An 11,567-nucleotide genomic window follows, 5' to 3' on the forward strand; every position below is an offset into this window, starting at 1 on the left:
AAAGGTTCATCTTGTGGACATTGAGAGTAGAAATGGTCTTTATCAGAGGGGAGAGAGGAGGGAGGGATAAGTTATAGTTAGATAGGAGGAGGAAGTTCTGGTGTTCTTTTGCATAGTTGGATGAATATAGATAATGATAATGTACTCTCTCTGTTTTCTGTAAAAGCTGGAAGAAAGGATTTGCAATGTTTTTGCTATAAAAAATGATAAATTTTTGAGGAGATAGGTTGCTCTGCTTTGACCAGGAATCTCATAAGTGTGTATGGTTTTTATGTATCAGTGAAAGAATCATTGCCTTAGTAGACAGCATTATTAAAACTTTTCACTTTTTAATGGAAGATCTCTTATTCATGACGCGGCCTGGGTTGAGAGCCACTGTGCCAGGCATTTGCTTGGTGTTTAACTGACAGAGGAGAGGGAGGTTGTTCATGAGTTGTCCGTAAGCATTTAATAACTTTGTTCTTATGCTAATTTGATAAAAAAATGTGACCATGGTCTAGGTCAGTGGGATGATCGCCTTATACATGAGTCCTGCCATCTGTCTCTCTCTCTCACACACACACATACACACACTGGGTGGTTTCAGAAAGTTCTCCACTCTCCATGAACTTTTTGAAGCCCCCATGCATGTATGTATTAATGTATGCACACACATATTTTTATGCAATGGAAAGACAAAAACAAGCTTGGAATGGAATGGCCAAAGAGGAGCAAATAGAACAAGACTGCATTGGCAATGAAACTCGGAAATAAGACTAAGCATAAGCCATGCAGTTGCTGGAGTTTCAGCCAGATAAATGACCGTATAGACTCAAGTGATGGAAGATCCGCGGGTGAGCCAGGGTTCTGTTGCCTGTTGACAAGCCAGACGCAGTGCAAGTATCACAGATGAAGGGGGAAGAAATCCTCTAAAATCGTCTAACATTCCTTGCTCAGTGATTTTTAACTTTGGGTGGGGCCCCAGGGTTTCAGAATCTCTTGAAGGATTTTTCCAAAATCTATACACATCTTCAAAAGCTTTTCTGTGACACCCTTGGCCCTTGTTCAAATTAAGACTGGAGCATGGATGGTTCATGGGAGAGAGCATCACAGTGCAAGTTACCTCCTCCCATTACAAATCTGCACGTGCTGTGCACAGCTGGAAGGGGCGTCGTGCAGTGCTTCCCTCCCATTTTCTGCTGGCCCGACAGCTTTCTGCTTGTTTGGGTTGCCTTCGATGGGAGAACAGCTAACCTGAAGTGGTGGGTAGAGTGTACAGCCACTACTTCTTAATCACCACTTCTTATGAGCAGGTCATCTATTCTCTCAGCGTTGGCTTCTTGACTGTAGAATGGGGAAAGTAATTGTTACTTAGCAGGGTGTTGGTGGGTTAAAGAGGAAGTATGTGAGGCCTTTGATACACAGTAAACTCTCAGTGACCAGAACTACAGTTTATCACAACGAGGGCACGAGTGCCGCAAACACCTCTTCATGTATACAAACGTGGCATATGTATACGTAGAAGCATATGAAGGAAAACATTTGTTTAGTGCACGTGGGTGGTTTGCCATGTTCAGCAATGATTAGCATATGTGGTAGGAACTCAAGCAGTCCCATGCATCCTCACTAATGAACTTGTTCTAATTATGAATGAACTTGAATGAATTTGTTAGAATCCTGGTGACCCTGAGAAATGGTGTGGGTCACTGATCCTTGAATAAGGACAACTGATAATGCTGAAATGCCCACACTTCCTTGGCTCATTTGTGAGTGACTTTTGGGCCCGAGGTCTGCAGCCCATGTCTACGTATCATATGGTTAAATTTGCTTCTCTCTTGACTCTCCTTTTAGCAAACCCTTTATTTTTTTATTTATTTTGCTTTACTGAGCAGTCACGGGGTGCCAGCGTAATTACGGATTTCTTTTTCAAGATTCAAGAACTGAAGATTTTTTAAGAACTGCAGAAAATGAAGGAGAGCTTATGCAGTTCAAATGCCCTCTATATTTTTTTGCAAATATTTTAGTTGTGGCCATGAAATTAATCTAATACAGAACCTAATGCAAGCAAAGCAAGAGGAAGGGCAAATCTAGCTAAGCTGTGTCAGGAGACAGATGCTCTACCTCTCCTCAAAGAGCAATTGGACCCCAAAGAACTGAGATTTTCATTTTGTCCTTCACTTGAAGTCAATACATCTTCTGAGTTCTAGCCTCATAGATATTTGGGGCTCTTAAAATTATGCTGTAATATTGTTGAATTGTTAATATTATTGAAGACATTGTAACAAAATTATAGCGCTCTAGTCCCTAGAAATCACAGATTTTTAATATGCCAACTAATATGCTCTTACGTTCCTTTATTTCCGCAGACGTTATCACAAAGTCATAGGACCCATAAGAAAGATACATTAAAACAATTAACTTTTCTTTTTTATAGAAAATAAGGAGTTTCCTTTAAAGCTTTTGTTCAAAAGTGTACATTAATATTAATATCTTGCTAGTTTTAGGGGATGGCATTGCGGTAAAGCCACTGCCTGCGACCCTGCATTCCGTATGGGTCCCTGCACCTATCTGAGGGATACAGAAAGAAGCTCTTAGCTCCTGGCTTCAGCCTGGCCCAGCCCTAGATGTTGTCGTTTGGAGATTAAGTCATCAGGTGGAAGATCTCTCTGTCTCTGTGTCTCCCTCTCTGTCTCTGTAACTCTGCCTTTCAGATACATAAACTAAAAAAAAAAAAAAAAGAAAAAGAAAAAGAAAATCATGATGGCCACTGAACTGTAAATTGATGATAGTGTTAAAAAAAAGATCTTGCTAGTTTTAGATTGAATATGAGCAACTCTAGGACCCTTGACGTACCTTCTAGCTCTTGACCATCCAACCCTTCTCAGTGTGGTTAAGAAAGCTTCAGTAATACATTTGTTTAAATAAAAATAACTTTCAATATCTATTACATCCAATAATTACTTTGGCCTTTAGTTATTAGATTTCTCCAAATGCATTCTTTTTTTTTTTTTAAAGATTTATCCATTAATTTAAAAGGTAGAGTTACAGAGAGGCAGAGGCAGAGGCAGAGAGAGAGAGAGAGAGAGAGAGAGAGAGAAAGAGAGTCTTCCATCCCCAAATGGCTGCAATGGCCAGAGCTGGGCTGATCTGAAGCCAGGAGCTTCCTCTGGCCTCCCACGTGGGTGCAGGGGCCCAAGGACTTGGGCCATCTTCTACTGCTTTCCCAGGCCATAGCAGAGAGCTGGATCAGAAGTGGAGTAATCGGGACTAGAACCAGCACCTATATGGGATGCAGGCACTGCAGGCAGTAGCTTTACTCTCTAAGCCACAGTACCAGCCCCCCAAATGTATCCTTTATTGCTGTGCGGTTGAAGTAATGTAAAATGGTTTTAATTCTGATATGGAACACGGGTACAGAAGATTGCATTAAACTAATACATAGCACGAAGGATTATTAGGAGTTTCTTGTCACCTTTGTGACCGTACTGGCATTATTATAGTAGACACTCTCCTGCTTTGCTGAGAGACGGCAAATTGATGCCATCGTTCTGAAGCATGGTTGACAGTGTAAGCTCACACATGCTCTGGTCCAGGACTTTTACTTCTAGGAATTACCCTAGACACATAGAAGGACGTTCAGCGTAACGTCCATTCATTCCACACACGTTTTACCGCGTGGCTGCTGTGTTCCACTGTTCCATGCTTTGGAATTGCGCTGAATAAGACAAGTCTCATGGAGCTTACATCTTAGCAGAACAAACAGAAAACAAGAGAACAACGAAGCAGCGGGAGCAATACGTATCATAATAAGGAAATGGAGGAGAGAGGTAGAAGGCGGCTGGATTGGGGGCCAGGTGCCCTCTGTTTGCCCCGAAAAGGACACCCTGAGGAAGTGCATGTGAGTTCATGCTTAAAGAAGACAAAGGAGTCAGCTGTCTTAAAAGATGTTATTTATTTATTTGAAAGGCAGAATGATGAGAGACTATGCCCTTTAATTTCAGGGAGCTTTCAAAGAGAAATAAAGCTGAATCATGAAAGATAATGTAATTCTTTTTATTTGAAAGAGAGAAGAGGGAAAGAATGAGATCCTTCATCTTCTGGTTCACTCCCCAAATGCCCTCCCCAGCAAAGGCTGGGCCAGGCTGAAGCCGGAAGCCAGGAACTCCATCTGGGTCTCTCACGCCAGTGACAGGGATCTGAGCACTGGAAACTGGAACAGAAGCACAGCACAGAGTAGCTGGACTGGAACCGGCACTCTGATGTGGGGTATGGACATCCCAAGCAGGGCTTTAACTCACTTCTCCGCAATGCCTGCCCTAAGTGATCAGCTTTGTAAACATCAGGTGCAATGCATAGAGAGCAGCTGCCACAAAGACGCAAAGGTGGAACTTGTTTGGCCCGTGCGTGCGTGTGCGTGTGCACGTGCACGCGCGCGTGCGTGTGTGTATATGAAGAGCAGCAAGCTGCGGAGTGGAGCTGAACCCAGGAGGCAGCAGAGGCTGGTGGGAAGTAACAGAGATGAGGCAAGGGCCGGATCACGAAAGTCAGGTAAGGATTTTGTACTTAATGTAAAATGTGAGGCCGGTGCCACGGCTCACTTGGTTAATCCTCTGCCTGCAGTGCCGGCACACCGGGTTCTAGTCCTGGTCCGGGCGCTGGGTACTAGTCCAGGTTGCTTCTCTTCCAGTCCAGCTCCCTGCGGTGGCCCAGGAGTGCAGTGGAGGATGGCCCAAGTGCTTGGGCCCTGCACCCGCATGGGAGACCGGGAGGAAGCACCTGGCTCCTGGCTTCGGATCGGCGCAGCGCGCCAGCCAGCCATAGCGGCCATTTGGGGGGGTGAACCAACGGAGGGAAGACCTCTCTCTCTCTCTCTCTCTCTCTCTCTCTCTCTCTCTCTCTCTCTCTCTCGCTGTCTATAACTCTGTCTCTCTCTCTCATAGTCTCTAACTCTACCTGGCAAAAAATAAATAATTTAAAATATGATAGAAAATGACTTGGGGCTGGGGACTTGGGGGGACTTGGAGGGAAGGAACAGGGAAAGAATATGCTCTGGTAGACACACTAATGTTTTTACGCTGAAATATTTTAGCGTTTCAAGAACAGTACCCAGACATACTGTAATATCCTCTGCCTTTTTCTAGATTAACCGTGCTGTAAGCTTTTCCACATGTGCGTTCTGGTTTCTGTGCCTATGTATCTGGCTTAACGTGTCAGTGTGCATTTCTTACATATAAGGATATTCTCTTAGCCACGGGGCGGTTAGCAAGTCCAGGGAACTCAGCTCTGAAGCCCTGGTTCAGGATTTCTCAGCAGCCCACTGTCCCATGTGCTGCTCATGCTGTGTTTCCACTCCTCGCCCTTGCTATAGGATCCAGTGTAGGGTCACATGGTGCATCTCACTGTCAGGCCTTTTTCGTTTCCCTGTGGGAACTTTATAGAAAGTTCCTTTGCCTTTCTTTGTCTTCCACAGCATTGACAATTTGGGAGAAAGCAGGTCAGTTACTTTGGAAAATACCCTACAGTTCCATTTGTCTGTTTCCTCATGCTTCCTGATAATATGCACCCCAGGACGCAGCAAGTGGTCTCAAGTACTTGGCTCTCCGCCACCTGTGAGGGAGACCCGAAGTGAGCTCTGGGCTCCTGGCTTTGGCCTGGTCTGGCATTGATGGTTGCCAGCACCTGGGGAGTGAACTAGTGGATGAAAGGTCTCTCTCTTTCTGCCTTTCAATTAAGTAAATATGCTTTAAAAATACAAATGTTAGGGGCTGGCGCCGTAGCTCACTTGGATAATCCTCCACCTGTGGCGCTGGCATCCCTTATGGGCGCTGGGTTCTAGTCCCGGTTGCCCCTCTTCCAGTCCAGCTCTCTGCTGTGGCCCGGGAGGGCAGTGGAGGATGGCCCAAGTGTTAGGGCCCCTGCACCCGCATGGGAGACCAGGAGGAAGCACCTGGCTCCTGGCTTCGGTTTGGCGTAGTTCTGGCCATTGTAGACATTTGGGGGGTGAACCAATGGGAGGAAGTCCTTTCTCTCTGTCTCTCTCTCTCACTGTCTGTAACTCTACCTGTCAAATAAATAAAATCTTAGAAATAAGTGGAGTCACTAAAATCACCCAGTTTGTATATTTTAGTTCATACACACAGATGTATCTCCTTGTCATCAGCTCATGGGAAATCCTGCACACCACTCAGGTGTGTGCATTTGTTTCTTTGCATGCTCACTTTCGCTTTTGCGCTTACAGATGAGTAAGGAAAGACTGAAGCAAAAGGAACGGGGATCGCCCCATCGTTTCCTTTCCTTCTGAGTCTCTTCAGCTTCAGCAGTTGGTTAAGTGGTGATCGATGGGCTTGGGCGCTCTTGTTTTCGAATGCCATTTCCTCCTCTCTGTGAAGGATTCTGAATTTTCTGGGAATATTCTGTGAGGTATCCAAACAGAAAGGGGAGCTTTTCACGCCCACTGGAGCTGTGCGCATGCCGTGCCTTCCTTGTGCTTGCCTTGAGTTTGCCTGAACTCCCGTGACCTGGGGGTCGCCTGGGGTTCTGTGCTTATGGGCCCTTGGGAGGCCGTGGGTAAGTGGAGTGGAAGGAACGTCAGACATCTGCATTGTGCACAGCCCCTCTGCTTCCACGCACGCTCCATTGTCTCTGAGGGGTTCACTTTAACAGCTCGGGTTCAAAGACAATGAACGCAGAATTTCAAAGCAGCAACCGCAGAGCGTGAAGGGAGGCTGGCCTCATCTGTGCCTTGACCACTCCTTGCTGTACGCGAGGGAAGGGCCCGGGCCACCTTTATCCAAGCGTGCACTTATGTACCATGACTGTGGACGCATGGACTCCTGTTTTTTCCCGGTGGGTTCTAATTCATAAATGTCATGATTTTGATAATCGGATCATCTTAGATCTGCGTTACAGGAGCCTCTTCAAACTCATCCTTGAGCTCCTTTGAAATGCTCCCTCTTTTTTTAAGCATATGCTTAGCTTCTGATAGGAAAAAAACATGTTTCAGGCTAATATTGTACCTTTTGTCCCCCATTCAGAAATAAACCTTTTTTCTAAAGAGCCCCAAGTCCTTTTTAGTAAGGAACAATGTGAAGAAAATGTGATCCGAGTGCTAGGTTTGGAGTTGTCATTGGTTATAGGCTCTCTGACCGGAGGAAAAACCTGTTTTCTTCCTGAGAAAGCATGAGCTCGGGGGCTGGCACCATTTCAGTGCTGGCTGCTCCACTTCCCATGCAGCTCCCTGCTAATGCACCTGGGAAAGCAGCGGAAGATGACCCAAGTGCTTGGGTCCCTGCCACCCACGTGGGAGATCTGGAAGAAGCTCTGGGCTCCTGGATTTGGCCTGTCCCAACCCTGGCCATTTGAGGAGTGAACCAGCGAATGGAAGATATCTCTCTTTCTCTGAGCCTCTGCTTCTGTCTCTTTGACTCTGTAAGTCTACATTTAAAATAAATGTCATTCTGTACATCAAGATTCATTTTCAATGATCTTTATAAAGAATGGGATGGGAGAGGGAGTGGGAGATGGGATGGTTGTGGGTGGGAGGGTGGTTATGAGGGGAAAAGCCACTATAATCCAAAAGTTGTACTTTGGAAATTTGACTTATTTTTTAACTTTTATTAAATAAATGTAATCTTAAAAAAAAATCATGAGCTCAGATTGAGATTTCCAAATCCAGTCTGGCCCATTGGGTTCTTCTTTGGCTTTCCTGCTCTGTATTTTCTTGTCCTTTCTTTCACAGTATGGACCCCAGCTCCAGACAAGGCCAACACCTTTGAGTCCCACACTGTCATCGACAGGCATACCATAATGAACAGTCGGATACTCTCGGTGAAAGGTTCTTGAGTTAGTGCTTTCTGCCCTTCAGGGTGGTTATGTTAATTATTGTAAATAGGATAGAAGCCATTTGTTCTGTTTTGTATTTGGTTTTAGACTCTTCCACGTTCCCTGTCCTTGATTTAATTTTTTATTACTTTTTTGGCATTTATTTTTGTAGAATATTGACAAGCATTCAAGAGTCAAACCAACTAAGAAGTGATCCCAAGAGATGTGTCTTTCTTACTCTACACTTTCCATTGTTATTCCCTAATCCATGTGTGGAGGTCATCAATGTCATTGTTTTTGTCTTTTCTGTGTTTTGCAAAAGCAAGCAGATATATTTATGTATTCTCTTTCCCTCAATTTTCTTACACAAAAGGAAACATACTTTACATTTTAAACTTCAAATTTGCCACTGAAATTATCCTGGACTCTGTCCATATCAGTGTGTAGATCTCTCTCATTTTTAAATACGGAATTACACAGTGCATGTACCATAATTTGTTAAATGGATATGTTGTACTTGATCATTTAGATAGTATTTTTTTTTTTTAAAGATTGACTTATTTATTTGAAAGGCAGAGCTACCAGCCAGGGTTGGGTGATGAAGTCGAGATTGATCTTCCATCTGCTAGTTCAGTCCCCAGATGGCCAAAACAGCAGGGGCTGTGCCAAACTGAAGCCAGGAGCCTGTAACTCCATCCAGTCTCCCTCGTGGGTAACAGGGGCCCAAGCACTTGGACAATCTTCTGCTGCTTTCTGAGGCACATTAGCAGGGAGCTGGATCAGAAGTGGAGCAGCTGGGACTCACTCTGGCATCTAGATGGGATACGAGCGTTGCAAGTGGCAGGCTAACTCCGCTGTGCCACAATACTGGCCCTTATTCTGGTATTTTGTAATCACCAATGATTCTACAATGAACAGTTTTTTGTAGTGTATTTTCATATTGCTAGAATGGTGTTTTTAGGATAAAGTGTCACTAAGTGGAATTACTGGATCTAAGTGTACATGCACATGTGGTTTTGGTTGCTATTGCCAAGTGCCCCTCGGCAGGTAACTATACATTTTATGTTCCCACAAATATGTTTTGTCATAGACTTGTCATAGTGGATATAACATTGAAGTTTTTGAATACCTGACAATCTAATGGAAGAAAAAGTACAGTTTTAATTTGCATTGTTCCTCTTTTTTAACTTTATTTTTGTTTATATAATACATATTTATATACAATGTGACCATTTGATACACATATACAATATATAATCACATCAGGGTAATAATGTTTGCATCTTTTAAACATTTGTCAATTTTTTGTGTTGGGAACTTTTGATTTAAAAAATTCTTCATGGGGCTGGTGCTGTGGTGCAGCAGGTTAACGCCCTAGCCTAAGGCGCCGGCGTCCCATATGGGCGCCTGTTTGAGACCTGGCTGCTCCACTTCTCGTCCAGATCTCTATTGTGGCCTGGGAGGGCAGTGGAGGTTGGCCCAAGTCCTTGGGCCCCCGCGCCCATGTGGGAAACCTGGAAGAAGCTCCTGGCTCCTGGCTTTGGATCAGCGCAGCTCCGGCTGTTGTAGCTGACTGGGGAGTGAACCATCAGATGGAAGACTCTCTCTGCCTCTCTTCTCTCTCTGTAACTCTGACTTTCAAATAAATCTTTAAAAAATATTTTTTTATATATTAGTACTTTAAGGTATGTGTGTGTGGGGGGGTGGGCAAATTTTTCCTCCTTTTTTTTTTTTGACAGACTGGACAGTGAGAGAGAGAGAAAGGTCTTCCTTTTTGCCATTGGTTCACTCTCCAATGGCCGCTGCGGCCGGCTTACCGTGCTGATCCGAAGGCAGGAGCCAGGTGCTTCTCCTGGTCTCCCATGGGGTGCAGGGCCCAAGCACTTGGGCCATCCTCCACTGCACTCCCTGGCCACAGCAGAGAGTTGGCCTGGAAGAGGGGCAACCGGGATAGAATCGGGCGCCCCAACGGGGACTAGAACCAGGTGTGCTGGCGCCGCAGGCAGAGGATTAGCCTATTGAGCCATGGCACCAGCCCCACCTATTCTTTTGTCTCATTTTTTTAAAATGATTTATTTATTTGAAAGGCAGAGCTACAGAGAGACAGATCTCTATTTGCTGGTTCTCTTCCCAAATGGCCACAAAAGCTGGGAATGGGCCAGACCAAAGCCAGGAGCCTGGAACTCCATCCAGGTCTGCCACATGAGTAGCAGGGGCCCAAACACTTGGGCCATCTTCTTCTGCTTTCCCAGGTACACTAGCAGGGAGCTAGGTTGGAAGTGGAGCAGCGGGGACTTGAGCCAACTCTCATATGGGATGCCAGCTTTGCAGGTGGTGGCTTAACCTGCTGTGCCACAATGCTGGTCCTTGTCTCCTGACTTGTGTTTCTGCCATGGAATAGTTTCTTATGAGATCAACTTTTTTTTTTTTTTTTTCTGATTGCTCTTAGATCTTTAAATTATGGTAGAAAGCCTCTTTATAGTCAGATTTGGAGGAATTAATCTATTTTTTAGTACTTTTACTATAATTTATTGTTTTATATTTAGATCCTTAATTCATTAATTCATTGTGGTAAGTGTGAGAAACAGATCTAGTTTTATCTTCTCCCAAGTGGCTATCCAGTCATTACCCACAGTATTTTTTAATTTTTATTTATTTTTATTTTTGACAGGCAGAGTGGACAGTGAGAGAGAGACAGAGATAAAGGTCTTCCTTTTTGCCGTTGGTTCACCCTCCAATGGCCGCGGTGGCCAGCGCGCTGTGGCCGGTGCACCGCGCTGATCTGAAGCCAGGAGCCAGGTGCTTCTCCTGGTCTCCCCATGGGGTGCAGGGCCCAAGCACTTGGGCCATCCTCCACTGCACTCCCAGGCCATAGCAGAGAGCTGGCCTGGAAGAGGGGCAACCGGGACAGAATCCGGCGCCCTGACCGGGACTAGAACCTGGTGTGCCGGCGCTGCAAGGTGGAGGATTAGCCTGTTGAGCCATGGCGCTGGCCTACCCACAGTATTTGTTGAAAATTCATATTCAACACAGTGATTTAGTATGTTGTCCTTACCGTATATGCTGGATTTCTGTATGAAGTTGAGTCTATTTCTGGATTTTATCCTATTACATCAGTTTGTCTTTCTGTTCGTTTTAATTACAGAAGTTGGTCCTCCTCCATGATCTTTTCTTTTCAGTGTTTGTCTCTTCTTTTCCATATGAATTTTAGTGTTAACTTAGCTAGTTCCAGGAAAGAAAGACTTGTTGATGTTTTGGTATTTTGAAAATAAGGATCTCATTACGTTTATAAATTTTGTAGGGAGAATTAACATCTCGATTATGCTGAGAGATTTTAACCAAGAACTGGGATGTCTTTCCATTTGTCTAATATTCCTTTTGTGTTTTCCAAGAGAATATTTTAGTTTTCTACATTTAGATTTCAACTACTTCATGTTGGGTTCATTCCAAATTTTTCTGGTTGCTATTTTAAATGATATTTTCTCTTGACATATCTTTTAATTTGAAATGTGTATATAAAACAATTGATTTTTTTAAAAAAATTTATTTATTTGAAAGGTACAGTTACAGAGAGGCAGAGAGAAAGATCTTCCATCCACTGGTTCACTTCCCAAATGGCCACAATAGCCAGAGCTGGGCTGGTCCGAAGCCAGGAGCCAGGAACTTCTTCCAGGTCTCCCATGTGGGTGCAGGGGCCAAAGGACTAGGGCCATCTTCTATTGCTTTCCCAGGCCATAGCAGAGAGCTGGATTGGAAATGGAGTAGCT

The sequence above is a fragment of the Lepus europaeus genome, chromosome 11 (genome assembly GCF_033115175.1).
Source record: "Lepus europaeus isolate LE1 chromosome 11, mLepTim1.pri, whole genome shotgun sequence".
Taxonomy (NCBI): domain Eukaryota; kingdom Metazoa; phylum Chordata; class Mammalia; order Lagomorpha; family Leporidae; genus Lepus; species Lepus europaeus.